The following is an 11,216-nucleotide window of genomic DNA, read 5'->3' as shown; positions in this document are numbered from 1 at the left end:
GGTAGGGGCATAATTCCCCATGGCCAATGCAGACCACCATCAGTGGTGAAGGATTATGCCAACAGAGTGAGAAGGGAGCATTTTTTCTGGTTCATTGTGTATCCTAGAAACTGCTATAACCCTAAAATTGAGACCCCTAAGAGCTCAGAAAGAAATATGTATCATCCTATAATCCTATAATTGAGAAGACCAATCTCGTCTCTGCCACTACTTATACGACCTCGTAATCCATTTTAACATGTTTCTTGTATTCTTATGGATAATTTTCTATATTTTTCTTAAAAGAAGGAGAAATGTCAGCCAGGCGCAGTGGCTCACACCTGTAATCCCAAAACTTTGGGAGGCCAAGGCAGGTGGATCATGAGGTCAAGAGATCGAGACCATCCTGGCCAACATGGTGAAACCCCATCTCTACTAAAAACACAAAAATTAGCTGGGCGTGGTGGTGTGCACCTGTAATCCCAGCTGCATGGGAAGCTGAGGCAGGAGAATCACTTGAACCCGGGAGGCAGAGGTTGCAGTGAGCCGAGATCATGCCACTGTACTCCAGCCTGGTGACAGAGCAAGACTCTGTCTCAAAAAAAAAAAAAGAAAGAGAGAGTTCTACTTACATGACCTTATAATCTATTTTGAAATATAATTTCTCACACTCTTATGGACAACCTCCTATATATTTATTCAAAGAAAGAGAAATTCATAAGTAAAAGAGGATTGCATGGGCATTGTTCTTCCTCAATTTTCATTCTCAATGAATGTTGATCATCAATCTTCAGGAGACAACTAAGGCAGCTTTTGAACTCTCACATGGTGAGGATGGTGTGAAAATCACATGCACAGTAACACTATGGACTTACATGGGTCACTTTTAGAGGGAGACAAATTGAAACGAAAAGTCCAGAGCACACAGATGTGTGTGAAAAGATGACATGCTCTGCAGAGAGGACAGCTCTCTTTTTCAGAGACTTTCCACAAAATATTGGGGAGATGAGTACTTCACTTCTAGAAATCAGAATATGACTTACTAGTAGAAGTCTAATCCTCAAAACCATCTCTGAGAGGTGGGACTGTGTTTTCCATTTCTTTCTCTGAATACTTTGAAGAGGTTAATTACCAACTAATTAATTTGTCCATCCATTTGGTAAATGCTTGCCATGGTCCAGGCACTTGAGTAGCTCTGGAGATACCAGCAAAACCCATCTTTATGGATCCTAAATTCTAGTGGAAAAGATGCTCAACCAACAAGGGGGGCATACTGGAAAGTAACTGGGACTGCTATAGGGGAGCTGCCATAGACATGGCCATGAGACATAAGCTTTCTTCGGGCTGTCTACATACAAAGGTGAAAACTGAAAAGATATTGGGGAAACTGGGTGACTTCTCCAGTTCTGTTTTGCTACTTGTATTAGTTTGATTGGGTTGCCATAATAAAGTACTAGTGACTGAATGGCTTTAAAAGCAAATTTATTTTCTCACAATTCTGGAGGCTAGAATTCTGAGAGCAAGGTGTCAGCAGTGTTGGTTTCTCCTGAGGCCTTTTCCTTGGACTTGCAGATGACTCCTCCATGTGTCCTCACCTGGAATTCTTTCTGTGTCTGTCTGTGTCCTAATCTCCTCTTCATATAAGGATACCAATCATATTAGGTTAAGCCCTTACAGAGCTGCTATAACAACAACAACAACAAAAAAAAAAACCGCATAAACTGGCCATCTTATAAACAACAGAAATGTATTTCTTACAGTTTGAGAGGCTGGGAAGTCCAAGTTCAAGGCACCAGCAGGTGTGGTGTTTGGTGCAGGCTCACTCTCTGCTTTATAGATGGCACCTTCTCCTTGCTGCTTCCACACGTGGTGGAAGGGGAAAACAGGCTCCCTGGAACCTCTTTTAAAGGGCACTAATCCAATTCATGAGAGCAGAGCCCTCATACCTAATCACCTCTCAAACATCCCACCTTTTAATACTATCCACATCAGGAATTCAGTTTCAATGTGTAAATTTTGGGGAGACAGAAACATCCAGAACATAACAAGCCCACCCTAATAACCTCATTTTAGCTTAATTACCTCTTCAAAGACCCTGTCCCCAAATACGGTCACATTCCCAGGTACTGGGGTTTAGGACTTTAACATATGAATCAGGGGCAATGAAATTCAGCACATAATAGCTATAAGAATAAAATGAACTCCTGGTTCAGATCATACTTTACCTAGCCTACCTCTTAACTCCCACTACTGACTGCAAGCTACTCCCTTGAGAAGACTAAAGCTCAAGGAGTTTAAGAGACTTACCAAAAGCCTGAGAGACAGAAAATTCTAGAAGCAGAATTTAAATTTAGCTTCCTCCCAGCAGCTAAGCCTCTGGGAAGCCAATAATAGAAGGCTGGATTTGAGCAATCACCTTGTGGCTACAAGTCACAGCTGATACCTGAGATAGGCCAAGTTTTCCCTCCACTGGCCTCTGTCTTGCATTCTAAGGATGTGAAGAGGACCATGCTGTGGTGAAGTGCAGATGTGTGCAGCCAATCGCTGCCATTGTCCAGTTCTTTGACCCTAGTCAAGTTTTTCAACAACTCCCAAGTTATTCCATTTTCCATTTGTGAAACCCTTCATGGAGGGGAGTGATAATTAGCAGAGATAAGACACATAAAGTAGCTGGCATGAGGAACATCCTCTCTCAGCTCCTGGGAAAATACATTTCTTCATCTATAACATGGGAATATCAATAGTCAGTCTTCAGGAGCTTTGAGATCTGTGATTGAGACAGCACGTGGAAGTGCCTGGCAGACAGCATTCATCAAGATGGCAACCATCATTGCTTGTTGGTCTTTCCTTCCTCCCTCACTTACACTGCCTTTCCTTCATCCCATTTCTGTTCTGTGGTCCCTACTGGTCTGCCCTAAAACCTTTCCTATCCTGGGTTTTAGCTTGCTATCCTCATGGATTACTCTACTCTAACACAGAGAGATTCTGAGCTTGTTTCTAGGAGCAGCTTACTTTAATGAGCAGGACGGGTCTCTGACCAAGACGATACATCATGTCTGACTATCCGAGCAAACCATCAGTGATTTCAAATGACAGCAGCAATCATCCAAGCTGGGGCTGGCAGCTAAAACATTAACTCCTGATTAATTAATTCAATCAAGACTTTGCCAACTCATAAATCGTTCAGGCACACTGTTCACTCAGAAGATCTCTCGTTGGCTAATTGCTTAAGTGATTTTTAAAATTGTTTTAATGAACCACACTGCAATTGGATTCTGTGCTATTTTTTTCTATCAATAAGAGAAAGGTACATGAATGTGTAAGAAAAAATAACATAGGTTATGATATGGAATTTGTAAGAAGGAAACAGATGCACGCAGCAGCAAGTTTGCCCTGGCTCAGGGATTTAAGCCACAGTGAAAGCTCAATTTCATCCCCTTCCTATTCCTTCCTGCTTGCCTCATCTCAGCATTCTGTTTGGAGCATGTGTTATAGGGATGCGGCAGTTCAGAAGTCAATAAACCTCAGTGAGCTCATAGCTCTTATTAGTACAAAATCTAACAGCCCTGAAGTACCATGGGGGTGTTTACAGCCTGACAATTACATCTCTCTTGTTGCTGCTCGATGCTAGTTCCCCTGGGTGTTGATAAGATGGAGTCCTCCACACCCATCCCCAAACCCTCCCTTTAGGCTGGCAGGCATGTGTCTGTGAGAAAGGATCTGGAGGGAATTTCGAGGTTTTATGGGCTAATGTGTCTGCAAAGGTGAGAAAAATGAGAATGAGGTGGATGGCAGCTCTAATACTACCTCTCCTTTACCCAGGAATCTAATAAAACAGGAATTGGGAGAGAGAGGGTGAGAGAGGGACCAGGGGAGATCCACAGCAACAGTGCTAGTAAGAGAGAGGAAATGAATGAAAGGCAAAAGGAGAAAGATTATCCAGACAAAGTGAAAGACAGAGAATGGCTATAAAGAGAGTTAGAAAATGAGAAACTGGGCACTATAAAGAGAAAAAGCCAGAAATACAGAGATAAAAAGAATTAGGGATCAAGAGGCAGAAAGAGACAAAGTAGGGAGAAAATTAGAAATCAAATGTAAAAGAGAAAAGGAAGTTAGTTTAGAAAGAGAAAGAGATAAAAGGAGGAGCAGAGAATAAAGTTACCTGGAAATTGTGTTTGGCAAGGTAGCATCAATATTCCATTTGCTCTCTCTGAAGTTAGACCTTAGAGAAAATTCCAGGACTTCACTGATGAAGTCTGTACATCCTCTCTTATGTTCAAAATGTTGCTTAGGTAATAACTTCATTGATCTAAACCCCGGCTCAATTTGACACTCCATTTTGTACCTCACAACTTCAATGATTGAGCACTTAAGCTTTGTGGAGTGTTACCGAAGTGTGACACTGAGCACTTGTCATGGTTTCTTCAGTTGTAAATGACTTTCACCCTCTGTGTCTCAAACTTTTAAGGCTGTTATAAAATATTTGCTATCTTGGAAGACCCATGGTCTACTGCTACAGTGCAGAAGAACTTGAACAAGTTTGATGAGGAGGGGCCTACAAAAGGGTGTCCAGAAGGGACACCATGGAAAGTCGAGTTTTGCACATGGCATAACTGTCTTAAAAATTTGACTTCCTTCTGTTTCTTTGTCTTTGAGGTCTGAGAAATTTTTCTTACTTTGAATTTCTTTGTGGGTTCTGAATTACAGACACTGCAAACAAAGGACACTGCTTATACCAGGATGACATGGGTTGTATTAACGATTTCCTCCCACTGTGCTCACACTGAAGTTGATGACCAGCACATGCTTAATTTTAATGTAGTATCATTCATCAGTCTTTTCCTTTATGGTTAGTGGTGTCTGTGTTCTGTTTTCAAAATTCCTTATCTGCCTCAATGTCACCAAGAAATCCTCCTATGTATATTCATGGAGCTTTATTGTTTTACCTTCCACACTTAAATCTATAAACCACTTGGAATTTATTCTTGTATATGGTGTAAGGTAGGAGGGGGGATCAAGTTGCCTTTTTTCCTCACTTGAATATCTAGTTGATGTAGCATCATTTATTGAAGACCGCCATTTCCCGATTGGTCTGCAATGCTATTCCTGAATAAATACATGGATCAATACTCTCTTCTGTTCCATTGGTTTCTCTATCCTTACACTAATACCACACATTCTAGCTTTATGAATAAGTCTTGGAATCTTATAGAATAAGTAAGTCCTCCACATTGTACACCTTTAGATGTCTTGGCAATTGCATTTCCCTATGAATTTTAAAATAAGTTTGTCAGTTTCCTTATAAACATACACCCACAGAAATCTGAGGGGATTTTGATTTGAATGTTACTGACTCTATCAATTAAGTTGAAGATAATATGTTTTCAAGCTTTCTCCATACCTTTTGCCTCTTTTTAATTCTTGATCTATTTCAATTCCTCCATTTATTTAGGTTTTCTTTAGTTTCTCTCAATATTATTTCATTGCCTTGAAAGTCATCATTAGATTTAGTCCCATTTTATTTTATTTGCTGTTGCATACAATATCTATTTTTAAGTTTATTTTATTTTGTTGCTGCTACAGGAGTATAATTATTTTTAAAATATTTTATATTTATCTTTTATCTTGCATTGTGTTGCAATAATCTATAGATTTAAATAATTTGTCTGCATACATGATTATATAATTTGCAAGAAATACAGTTGTAATTTTTGCCTTCCAATCCTTATACTTTGTATTTATTTTCATTGCCTTATTGTACTGGTTTGAACCACCAATAAATTTTTAAATATAAGTGGTATACCAGGCATCCTTATCCTGACCTCAGAGGGAAAGCTTTCAGTAAATCACCATTAAGAATTATGTTTTTGTAAGTTCTTAAGAGATAACCTTAACTGGTTAAGAAATTTGCCTTCATTTGTTGGTTTTGCTTAGAGTTTCTAAAAATTATAAATGGGTATAGAATTTTATCAAGTTCTTTTTTGACATTTATTAAAATAATTGTATGATTTTACTTCTTTATTCTGTCAATAGGGTGATTTGCAGTGATTGATTTTCAAATATTAAGCTAGTTTTGCATTCTTGGAATAAACCCAACTTGATTATGACATATTATCTTTTTTAATGTATTGCTGGTTTGGGTTTGCTAATATTTTATTTGGGATTGTTGCACAATTCATGAATGAGACTGGTCTATAAATTTCCTTTTTTAATATTATCATTGTGGACTATGGAATCAGGGTTACATTGGTCTGAAGAAATAAGTTAATAGAAGTTCACACTTTTTCTATTCTTTGGGAGTTTTTATCCTCTGTAGGTAAGCATTATTTTTCTTTAAATATGTGGTACAATTTGATAGTGAAGTCATCTGGGACTCTAGTTTTCTTTGTGGAAATGGTATTTTAAAGTATTTTTTAAAGTAGTATTTTTGAGGTATAATTTACAAAAGGTAAAACATGCTCTTTTTAAGTGTACAATTCAATGAGTTTCGACAAATGTATACAGCTGTGAATCAGTATCTAGAATATTTCCATCTGCCCAGAAAGTCCCCTATGTTCTTATTTAGTCAATTCTCTTCCTTTAATAGCAGTCTCTGGCAACCGCTGCTGTGTTCTGTCCTTGTCAATTTGCCTTTTCTAGAATGCCATATCCGCAGAATCATAGTTTGTAGCCTTTTGAGTTTGGCTTTTTTCACTGAGCATACTACTTATGGGATTCATCTAGCTGTTACAAGTGTCAGTAGTTTATTTTATTGCTGACTAATAGTCAAGTAAATGAATGTATACAATTTGTTTGTCCATTCAGCAGGACATGGACTTTTGGGTTGCTGCTGGTTTGGGCTACTATAAAAAGGTGACTACAAACATTCATGTGCAGATCCTTATGTGGACATGCCTAGGAGCAAACAGCTACCAGTAGCAAATACCTAGGAATGGGATGGCCGGATCATTTGGGCAGGGTATGTTTAATTTTATAAAACATGACCAAATGTTTCTCCAAAGTGGCTATGCTATTTTGCATTCTCACCAGCAATGTATGAAATTTCCTGGTGCTCTGCATCCGGTACCAACACCTGGTATTGTGTTTTTTTTTTTAACTGCCATTTTAGTTTGGGGATTTTAATATGCATTTTTCTAGCAAGGTATAATGATGAGCATCTTTTCATATGCAAATTGGCTACACATATTTCTTCTCTGGTAAAATGTCTATTCACATCTTTTGCCTGTTGTTTTTTTTTTAAATGGAATTGCTTTCTTATAATTAAATTGAGTTGTTTATTTATTTTGAATATGGTCCTTTATCAGATATGCATTACGCAAATATTTCCTCCCAGTCTATGGCTTATCTTTTCATTTTCTTAACCATGCCTTTTAAAGAGCATACATTTTAACATTTTGAAGTCTAATTTACCAATTTTCTTTTTTACGGTTCATGCTCTTAGTGTTTTATCTAAAAATATGTTGCCTAACCCAATGTCATAATTGTTTTCCTATATTTTCTTCTAGAAATTTTATAGCTTTAGTTTTTCCATTTAAGTTTATGATTTTGAATTTTTTTTTGTATATGTTGTGAGGTAAATGTTCATTTTTTAAAAGTATGTCAAAAAGACATGTTTATCCATTTAATTACCCTGATGCCTTGTCAAAACTCAATGGACTATATATGTATGGATCTATTTCTAGACACCCTGTTCATTTACATTGACCAATATGTCAATGTAAATTGACATATGTCTATTTGTCATATATCTATATGTCTGTCTTTATTCCAAAATCACATTCTCCTGATAACTATAGCTTCATAGTAAAAGTTGAAATCAGATGTGAGGGTCCTCTAACTTTGTTGTTCTTTTTCAAAACTTCTGTATTCTAAATATATTTTATAATCACCTTGTTAATTTCTACCAAAGAACAAAAATTCTGCTAGGATTTTCATTGGATTTGCTTTGGTATTGGTAATTTGTGTCCTCTCTACATATATACATTTTTTGTTCTTGATAAGTCTGTCTAGAGATTTAGCAATATTATTATTTTTTTAAATAATCAAGTTGATTTCATTGATTTTCACTATTATTTGTCTGTTTCAAAATTCATTTATTTATTCTTTTCTTATTTCCTTCCTTCTGTTTGTTTGGGTACTTTGCTCTTCATTTTCAAGTTTCTTAAGGTAGACGATTAGATCATTGATTTGAAATCTTTGTTCAGATGTAACTATTTAATGCTATAGATTTCCCTCTTAATGTGGCTTTATCTGTGTCCCACAAGTTTTGATATGTTTTGTGTTCATTTTTGTTCAATTCAAATTTTTTTCTTATTTCCCCATTTGAGTGCCCCTTTGACTCATGTGTTATCCTGAAATGTGTTGCTTAATTGCCAAATATTTAGGGATTTTCAGATATATTTTCAGGATTTTTATTGTGATTTCTTACTTAATTCTGTTCTTGTCAAAGAAGATAATTCATTAGATTTCTATAATTTTGAATGTATAAGATTTATTCCATGACACAGATTATAATTCATCTTGGTGAGTGTTCCACGCATACTGAAAAGAATGTGTATTCTGCTATTGTCAGAAGGAGCATTCGGTAAATGTCACTTAGCTCAAACTGTTGATAGTCTTGTTCAACTTTGCTGTATCCTTATTAACTTCATGTTTACTCATTCTTTTAATTATGTAGAGAGGAGTATTAAGGTCTCCAAATATGATTTTCACTTCTGTCAGGTTTTTCTTCATGTTTTTCAAGTTCTGTTTTTATGTGCATACCTAAGATTTTGTCTTTTTGATAAACATATAATATTATTATGTAAGGTCTCTTTCTAGCCATGGTAATATTCATTGTTCTAAAATCTAATTTTTCTAATACTAATATAGCCACTTCTATTCTTTTTTATCAGACTTTGCATGGCATATCTTTTCCCATCCTTTTGCTTTTAGCCTACATATTTCTTTCTATTTAACTGGTTTCTTGCAGACAGTATATCTTTGGATTTTGTTTTTCTGTATTCAATTGGGCAATCTCTGCCTTTTAATTTGGGGCATTTAGTCTATCTATATTTAATGTAATTATTGATATGGTTGGATTTAAATCAACTGTCATGTTTATACTGTCTTCTTTTAATTTTTTTTTCTGTTTTCCTGCTATTTTGTCTTTAAATTATATTGCATAATTCCACTTTATATTTACCATTGGCTTAAAATTATATTGCATAATTCCACTTTATATTTGCCATTGGCTTATTAGTTATACTTCTTTTCTAATCTATTTAGTTCTTACTCTAGGGATTGCCATGTTTACATTAACTTATCAAAGCCTACTTCAAATAATATTAGGATGCTTCAGATATAGCATAAGAACCTAGTAACATTATATTTCTATTTTCTCCCTCCCATACTTTAAGCTGCTTTTGCTATACTATTGCATATGTTATAAACTCCAAAATTACTGTTACTATTTTGCTTCAGACAGAATATTTTATTTCCAAGAGAGATTTCTTATAAAATAATACAAAGTAAGAGAAACTGTTTCATATTTACCTTTATTTTTACTATTTCTAAAGCTCGACATTTCTTTGTGTATTACTAGAGCTTTTCATTTCCATCTGGTATCTTTCTGCTGCCTCAAGGACTTCCCTTAATATTTCTTATTGTCCAAGTCTCCAGGCAATGAAATCTATGTTTTTTTGTCTGAAAAAAGTTTTTATTCTGACTTCAGTTTTCAAAGACGTATTCACTGGATACAGAGTTCTAAGTTGACTTTTTTCTCTCAGTACCTTAAAGAAGTAGCTGCATTATCTTCTGGTTTGTCTACTTTCTGACAAAAGCCGGCTTGATATTCACATCTTTGTTCCACTGTATTTAATGTTGCTTTTTCCTTCCACTGCTTCCAAGATTTTCCCTGTATCTTTGGTTTTCAGAAGTTTGACTATACTGTGTGTATGTGTGTGCATGTGTGACATCCTCCTTGAGATGCTTTGAATTTTGTATATCTTTGCTTTGTCATTTTTTATTAGTTTTTTAAAATTCTCGGTCATTATCTCTTCAATTACTTCTTATATCTGTTTCTCTATCTCCTCTCCTTCTAGAATTCTAATGACATATTTTTATTCCATTTGATAACTGTCTCACAGCTCTTACTGTTCTGGGTTTTTTAATTCTTTTTTTTTCTTTCTGTCCTGTTTTAATCATTGACCTATCTTCAAGTTCATGGTTCTTTCCTCAACATGATGTCCAGCTTCCTTTTAAGTCTGTAGAAGGAATTCATCTTTGATATCATGAGTTTCTTTTAAACATTTCTAGCATTTCCATTTGATTTTTTTAAAAATCATTTCCACCTGTCTGCTAAAATTCCCCATCTGTTCATGCAAGTTGTCCACCTTTCCCAACAGATCTTTTAATTTATCAGTTATAGCTATTACAAAGTCGTATCCGATAATTCTTTAACATCTGGGTCATTTCTTAATCTGTTTCTGTTGATTGATTTATCTCTTAACAATAAAGTCTTTTTATTTGCTCATTTGTTTAGCTTTTGTATGTTTTATAACTTTTCATCAAACGAAGAATATTTTATTAAGAAAAAGAGTAGAAACAAAGATAAATAATATTTATGCCTGAAAATGGGTCACTTCTTTTCCTGTCAGTCCATCAGCATGTGTGTGTATGTGTGTGTGTGTGTGTATGTATGTATGTGTGTGTTAATCTAGTCAGTTGTTCAGCTAGGTTGTTGCTGTCTAGTCACCTTAGGGGCATCCAGACTTCTATCTCCTCCAGTGGAGAGCTGGTGGTTTTCTTCATATTGTGGTATCTATGGTGCTAGTGGATTTTTCCAAATGTTCCTGTTCCTCTCTTAGCTTTCGGTGACCACAGAAGGGTCTTTTTCTTGCTTCTTCCCCAGTAGTAGACTGACCTTGTGTGTTACTTGGTATGAGGCTCGTGGTGGAGGCAGGGGATGCTCTTGATTCTCCTCATCCAGCTTCTGTCTTTAGCAGGCCCTGTGCATTTGGACCACCTTGGGAGTGGAAGTGTCTCATTATTACCATTCTACCTACCCCACCTCAGGACAGCCAAACTGTGCCTTGCATCTGGTTGGGTCTTTCGGACCAAGTGCTCTGAGAGTTTTCTACTCTTCCTCTAGAGGCAGATAGGTGTGCTTCTACCCCTCCCCGACAAGCGGTGAGTCTCTGCTGGAAATGGGAGGGTTTCCTCTTCTAGAAACTTAAGGCTTATACTTCTTATGAGAC

Source organism: Papio anubis, chromosome 1 (genome assembly GCF_008728515.1).
Source record: "Papio anubis isolate 15944 chromosome 1, Panubis1.0, whole genome shotgun sequence".
NCBI classification, from domain to species: Eukaryota; Metazoa; Chordata; class Mammalia; order Primates; family Cercopithecidae; genus Papio; species Papio anubis.
This window is presented reverse-complemented; position numbering follows the sequence as displayed.